This window comes from Ochotona curzoniae, unplaced genomic scaffold, assembly GCF_017591425.1.
Source record: "Ochotona curzoniae isolate NIBS_2020 unplaced genomic scaffold, NIBS_Ocur_1.0 contig_3498, whole genome shotgun sequence".
Classification (NCBI taxonomy): domain Eukaryota; kingdom Metazoa; phylum Chordata; class Mammalia; order Lagomorpha; family Ochotonidae; genus Ochotona; species Ochotona curzoniae.
The window spans coordinates 8,535,860-8,544,006 of NW_024465885.1; the positions used below are offsets into that span (position 1 = coordinate 8,535,860).

Here is an 8,147-nt window from a genome sequence, read left to right on the forward strand (position 1 = left end):
GGGGGTAGTGGTGTTTAGGGATATTGGACTACAAAAAATCCGATTTTTCAGAATATCAGTATTTACAAGCATGATATTCTGAAAATATTTTGGGATTATTCTTGGCATAAGTAAATGTGAATGATGTATAGAATAAAAATTTCCAGCACAAGATTTTTTTTATTCTTGCCTGAGTAGCAAGTCCATCAATTTTCACACAAATATTTCAGTAAAGCTTGAATATAAAAATAATGCATATTGTACATTATTGGAAAATAAATGGAATTTTAAGGATGATCTTAAATAAATTTGATTTCTAGTATGTGCACTGGAAATAAATTGCAGGAAAAAAATGCAATGCCTTTTATGTTGAACCCCTTTGCTATATACTCTTCCTCACCAGCTTAGGTTAATTATGCAGATTGAAAATTCAGAAAATGGAGGAGTACTAATTTATAAAACTAATCCATTTTGCAGATGCATCTGAAAAGATTAGTCAAGAAAGTAAAAATATTTGCTGCTTCCCCACCACTCCCATATTGCTCAAACCCGGGATCACCCCCTGGTTGGCCTGCCCGCCAGGGCCAACAAGGAAGCCGCCTTGACCACGTGTTGGAAGAACCTGTGACCAATGAAAACTACAAGAAATGGAAGAAGAAAGTGCCTTTTCTGTACAACCTAGTGATGACCCACACGTTAGAGTGGCCCAGCCTCAACGCACAGTGGCTACCACAAGTCACTAGACGAGAAGGGAAAGATTTCAGCATTCATCGAGTGGTCCCGGGCACCTATACACACACAAGCCAAGCCACCTTGTGATAATCTGTGTGCAGCTTCCTAATGATGATAGTCAGTTTGATGTGTCTCACTATGACAGCAAGAAAAGAGAATTTGGAGGTTTGGGTCCAGTTAGTGCAAAAACTGAAATAGAAATCAAGATCAACCATGAAGGAGACATTAATAAAGAGCCTTTTATGCCCTGTTTACTTACTATTTTGCAACAAAACTCTTGCATCACTGCCAACAAAGACTCCATCCTGCAACGTTCTTGTCTTTGACTATATAAAGCATCCTTCTAAGTCAGACCCTTCTAGCGAGCATAACCCAGACTTCATTTACGTGGACATCAGAAGGAAGGCCATAGGCTTTTTGGGACCCAAAACTCAGTGGACACTTACTGAGTGCTTCTGATGACCACAGTATCTGCCTATGGGACATCAGTGTCCAGAAGACCATATTTACTGGAAATACAGCCATACTAGATGATGTTTGCTTGCACCTGCTACATGCATCTCTGTTTGGGTCAGTTGCTGAAGATGAGAAATGATCTGGGATACTGGTTCAAGCAACACTTCCAAGCCAAGCCATTCAGTTGATGCTCACGCTGCTAAAGTGAACTGTCTGTCTTTGAATCCATATAGTGAGTTAATTCTTGCAATCAGCTAATAAAACTTGGGTTTTGAGAAATCTGAAAATTAAATTGGATGCCTTTGAATCACACAAAGATGGATATTTCAGATTCGGTGGTCACCTCATAATGAGACTATTTTGGTTTTCAGTGGTGCTGATTGCTGACTGAATGTCTGGGATTTACATAAAACTGGAGAACAGTGGATTGGTCTTCAAAAGATACAAAGGATGGGTCAGGAAAGTTGTTTATTCAAGGTTGGTGATCTGCTCTGTGTCAGAGGACAGTCTCATGCCAGTGTGGCAGTTGGCAACGAACATTTACAATGATGAAGATCCTGAAGGAAGTGTGGATCCAGAAGGACAAGGAGCCTAGATATGTCTGCACTTCTTGTGACTTTAGACTGCCTTCTTACTCCTCTTAACCCTGAAATTGACTTAACACTGGTTTTGAGACACACAGACTTTGTTCTACTAACTTTTTTAGTAGGTACCACCAACAACGCTATTAGCTCAAAGAGTGGGTGTTTTCTAAATAGTAACTGCAGGACTTGATTCAGTAAAGACAAATGTAGATTTAAGTTTTCTTCAGGAATGTTCTAGTAACAAGTTCAGGTCTAAAGTGACCACAGAAGGGGAATACTAGGAGTGATTTGTTTGCTTTGTAGTCCATATTCCCATTTTTCGGATTGATTTAATGTTACCGTGTACAAGAAATAGGGCTAACTGAGGTAGGCTCCTGAGCCATGAAGTTTAACTTATGCAAGGTGTCATTCTTATTCAGGAAATAGGGGAGATTAGAGTCATAGATTCCTACTCAAATTTTCACACCTGATTTTCCAAATGCACATTTTCCTGTATAGACCAGTTTCCTCTTGGTTTTTACAATTAAGCAGAAATTAAATTACATGTTAATTAAATCACATATTCCTCTTTCTCCAAATCTTTTTGCTCATTAGTGCATATTTTGAGCTGTTTTATACTATTCCTTTCCTTTCTGTGAAATGATGTTATTTTATTTTATTTTAACTTTGCACCTCAAAGTTGTAGAGATGTATGTTTTTATCTGGCGGTTTTATTCAGGTAGACTGTCCAGTTGAAAACAGTTCATTGCTAGCTTGTATTTGTTTTTTAAATTAATCCTTGATAAAACTGCTTTCTTTTTGGGGGGTTGTCCTTGACCAGTAGTCTAGTACCATTCCATTTTGGGTGACCTGTTTCACCAACAAGTCTGTATTATCCATAACTAACTATATAAGTGCTTATAATGTAATAAATGGCATATATATATATATATGTAAAAATATTTTAAAGGGAACTTTTTGTAGGTTTTTTTTTTTGCCCCAAAACTAAGAACACAAAGATAAGTGAGGGTGGGCAAAACAATATTCCATTGCATTGCAATATTCAGGAAGGATCTTCAGCCAAGATGGAGTGTTTTCATCATTTACCTTAAGATACTAGAGTTCAGAATCCAGAGATTCACTATGTCTGTGCCCCACAAAGCTAATGAATGAAAAAACAAAGCTGGTAGATTCTGATTGGCTAATCAGAAGGCTCAGAACGTAAATCCTTCTGAAGTCCAAGTGAGAAGGGAAGACTAAAGAGAGCTTTTTAACCCTGTGTTGTGTAAACCCCAATATCCCTTGTTGGTGGTGGTAGAAATGAACAGAAGGCTTCATAGAGCAGAATATCAAATTTCTCACTCACCCAGCAGGATAGTCACAGAATCCCTTTTGGTTATTGCCACATATCCAAATGTGGAATGTGACAATTCCCGTTCATAGGTGTCAATTTGTCTGGTAATATTCACTCCTTTATCAATACAGTGTTTTTTAGTTTCCTATATTTAATCAGGGCCCATTATAACTTTATATGATATATTTATGGCCAACAGTAAAAGTAGTTTTAGGCATTATAACCAATAACATCATGATGGTGATCATAATGTGAAAGTTAAAAATGAGTCTTAGTCATATTTGGCTGATCCCAAATAACCGCTGTGTGCACCTTTGCAGTGTGACCTAAAAGCCTCTCAAATTCACAAATTTAAGAGAAATGATATTTTAATACATATTGTATACAATTTTAATGGTGTCAATTGAAACTATAACCACTTCCAAGAATTCATGAACTTTCTACAGTCTGTTGAATTTTTAATTAAGTTTCAGTTCTCCTGGTGTGGCACTGGGCCCTGTGATTTAATTGTTCTTGTACACATTCTTATCTGTATCTTCCCTTGCAACAAATGTGCTTTTGCTTGAGGGGAAATGTGATATCATCTACTACTTAATTCTGCATAATACCCAGCCTTATCACATTTATTAAATATTTTATAACTTAATCTTGGACGGTACCTGTGCTCAAAATTAAAACTTCCACGATTTAATTAACAGAGATAATTACCATATCACTTTGTCTCCTTGGAAAGGTCATTTCTTGTCAGCACAATGATTTCTAAAATTAAGATAAGCCAACTTAAAAAGAATTTATTTCTCTGAACTAAAACTTTTCTGCTATTTATGATCCAACATTCTTGGATACTAAGTAGTAGTGAAGATCCAAGCTACTAAATATTTATTGTATTTGTTCATTTGTTCACTCTGTGAAGATTATCACTCATTAAAGTAATCCACATCTTTAAAAATATATATATTGTAAATATTTTAGCTATATATTCTTCCTAAAGATAAGTGTAAATTCTCTTTCTCTTTTTCTAATTCTTCAGTGAATCTACCTATAAATTGTAACTCACAGAAAAGTGCTCCTTTACATAGGTTGAAGTCTCAAAATGTCCATTGACATGGAAGGTGATCTAGATGCCTTTGATGGATTGCCTTCCCCTAAGTGGCCATACTACATTCTACTGCAAATATTAAATGGTAGGAACTTGTACTTATTGTTCCATTTTCATTACCACTATTGGACACCTTGAATATTTGAGCCGACTCAGAAACTTATGGTGAATTCTGCTAGAAATCTTATTATATATTGCTATTCTCATGGCATTGATGCCTGTAAACCATGTTAAATATTAATTTTAGGAAAAAAAATTTAAGCTTTCAGTACTTTATACATAGTGAATTCTCCATGAGAGTAAGTCTTTTACCCAAAATTAATGATGTGTATAAGCACTACATAACAACTAAAGACTACCTCTAGGTACTGGAAGTATAGGCTGCTTATCATTCATAATGTCAGTGCAATTTGAGAAATGATGCTCTTCAATTTCAGTAAGAGTGGGTCATTGCTCTACTTTATTCCTTTTGTGTCTCTTTAATCCTGTTCAACACAGAGAAAGGAAAATTCTCATTATTTAGCATAATAAATCAATGCTGATGTTATTTGGTTCAATACTAGCAGTTCTCAGATTACAGAAGAATTTTCTGTGTGTCAAAGAATGTACAAGCTCGAGACTGCATTTGGCTGAGGAGTTTAGCCACTTGAGTAGAGTTGTAGCTTACTACTTAAAGTCACCTCCTGTGAAATCATTGTCATATGGCTGATGATTCAAGTCATGGGTTCACCACTTCCCATCCAGCTCCCTGTTAGTGTGCCTGGGAAAGCAGTGGAGGATGTCCCAGGTGTATGGGTCCCTGCACTTACTTGAGAGACCCAGAAGGATCTCCTGGCTCCAACCTAGGATCAGCCTTTCTCTAGCTGTCTGGCCAATTGGAGAGTGAACCAGTGAATGGAAGATTTTTTCTCTATCTTTGTCTCTCATTCAACTCTGCCTTTCAATTAGATGATTTTTAAAAAGTAATCCCTAAGGATATCTACATTCTGTATCAGACTGTGTGGTTTCGTTCTGATGCCTCAACTTCCAATCCAGCTTCGTGCTAATATGTACTTTGAGAGTTAGTTGATGACTACGCATGTATGTCGAGACCTAAAACCCACCTGGGATATCTGGATGGACTTCCTGATTCCTGTTTGTTTAAAATTAGTTTAGTCCTGACTGATGACGTCATGCGGGGAGTAACCAGAGGAAGAAATAGTTCTCTTTGTCAGTCTTCATATTAAATAAAACAAAAATAATAAATGGAAGTCAACTTTAAAAAGATACAAGTTAATCCTTTTCAAGGAAAAGCATATTCTCAGCATTCCATTTTTTATTATATGGGCTGAAGTAAAGAATGTATTTCACTATAAAATAATACTATTTATGTATTTGCTGCAACAGTCAGGTTATATTGCAGGAAAGAGAAAGAGAGAGAGAGAGAAGGAAGGAAGGAAAAAATTAATACAGGAAGAAACTTAACCTAACACATTTATTTGAAAAAGTAAATTCTGCTTCCTAGGAATAGTGTAGAATACTGATTTTCTTAAACATCTTTCTTCTGATTTTCAGGTATCTTGATACACAGTATCACTCTGTATTTACTCATCTTGGAAGAACTACTTGTCTTCAGTGTCCTTTGAGCAGTGATCTAGGCTTTGCTAGATGTTTCATTTGGTAGACTATCACATTTAGTCTAAGAAAGGGATAATGCAGCTTAAAAATTGTGTTAAAATACATCCCAACAAATAAGAAAATGTCAGGGGCCACTGAAGCCTACTGATACTATTGGATAAATCACACAATCAGTTAGCCATCTAAGTAGATTTTAGTTTTCATTATAATTTATTACAGTCTCATGCTCACTTCGGAGGCACATATGCAATAGCTTACAATCTCAATGTGATTCCTATGTAATTCTCTTTGAGGAAGAGTTAAATATGTCAACCACAGACATATCACTATATTGAAATTTTACCATATGAAATCTAATTTTCTGGACTATTTTTCCAAGAGAAAGTCTATTTGCATTAATATAACTGAACATGTCATAGAACCATATGCTACTGCATCGATATTATTTTTTTACCCATACATCATATGAGATACCTATCATGGTGACACATGGAATCACTGTTAGCCATATGTTATCACAGTTTTCACCTAACTTCTATTTAAAGAACCTAATTCAATTTCACTGCAATTATTTTGTTTTAAAGAGACTGATTCTTCAGTTTCATAGAATATTTCTGTTAATATAATTAAGAAAATTGCATGATAGCTGAATGTAACAGCAAACATTTATTTGCATTTATTTAATATTCACATATAAAGAAAACGAGCTTCCCACTCAACATGCCTGGAGCAACAATAAAATCAGCACTAAAGTCACTTGAGAAGGTCAAGAAAAGTTCAGGAATTCCAGGAATCAATATTCAACCTATATGTTACAAGGTGGGTTATTCTCAGCAAAGCTTTCTAGGGTATTTTGCCACACAAACTATTTTAGATAATTAAATCTAGAAATATTTTTATGATGATTTTCAACAATGTATAAACTTTTATCCCAAGCCTAATAGATAAATCAGGAAGCCCAGATCAAATGAGCTGACTGCCAATTTAGTAACCCCCGAGATGCTATCACAAACTCAGTGTTTGTCAAAAGGTGGGAAACCATTCCAAAGACTTGGAGGAATCAATTGAAAGATAACTAATGAAGCACTGGTGCTGAAAAGTAACTGGTAAGACTTTGATCTATTTCTGTGAATGGTCACACATTCCATCACTGTAATGGACCATAGATCCTGTAGGCAATTAATTGCCTGCTGATTCTTTTGGGACCAAAGTCTGATACCAAAATATCTGGACCAACCTAACAGAAAACTGTGAACGTATCTATACACAGGTGTGGGCATGTGGTGTTTGGTTCCAGAGCTTGCAAGATGCATGAACAGGAAATTGTATCAGAAGAAGAGCAGGCAGAATCCACACCAGAGATCTTTAATTAGATCACAACTTGCACTTGGGAGCATGAGATCCAGGGCTGGGGGCAAATCAGGCCAAACTGCACACTCATCAAGCATTTGTGTGAGCTAGATCTACAGCAGATCAGGCTGGGCCAGGCCAGAGCAACCAAGAGCCAGAATAGGGTGTGGGATGCACCTGATTGGGGTAGGCTGCAAGACCCACCAGCAAAAACTGAGGCAACAGGTGGTCTATGCTAGGATCAGAGAAAGCCATCATGGGTGTGGGCTGTCTGGGCTAGGTTATAACACCCTGGGAATGCCTGGTCTGAGTGAAGAGTAATCCTAAGGTGGACTGCAGCACATCTTAGCAGGTGCAAGATCCAAGGCCAGGTTAGGAAACTGTGGGCACACTTCTGCCGAGCTGCAGCTCCTGCTGGTGAGCATGAAAGCCAGGTTGAAGTTAAACCAAGCTGGTCAAGGTGGCAGCACCTGTCAGTATATATATGGGCTGGGTCTGGGGGCAGGTTGGACTGAGCTAAACTGCTATGCTGGATGCAAAAGAAATGGATGAGTTGCAAGATAGACCAAGATAGGCCACAGAACATGCCAGCACACACAAACTCTGGGCTTGGAGTTGGCATGGTGAGTTATTGATGTGTGTTAGGAGCAGACCTGTGACGGACAGGGACTGGGCTAGGCCAGAGCAACCATCAGTTTGCATGACTGGTACACACGAGTCAAGTGTGAGGTCACCGCAAGTGAGGTTTCTTGACCAATTCCCCAAATATTTCACTGGACTCAAACCACAGCTGTAAGAGAAATCACAATGTATGTGGTCCAACCTTGAAATGCATACATTGAAATTGGGATCTTCTTTATTGCTGATGCATGTGCAGTGTAAAATATGCCCAGATATACACAGGAAACATGACAGCTAGCTCATCTAAGCTAGCAGAAGACACCAAGTGCCTCATCAAAGAATAGAAAGCTAAATAGATTGGCCAACTCTCCTGGCC

At 37.5% G+C, this 8,147-nt stretch overlaps 1 pseudogene; it reads left to right on the forward strand.

The window, feature by feature from the left end:
* Positions 1 to 648: 648 nt before the first annotated feature.
* Positions 649 to 1,780, forward strand: LOC121156848 (annotated as a pseudogene).
* The last annotated feature ends 6,367 nt before the right edge of the window (positions 1,781 to 8,147 follow it).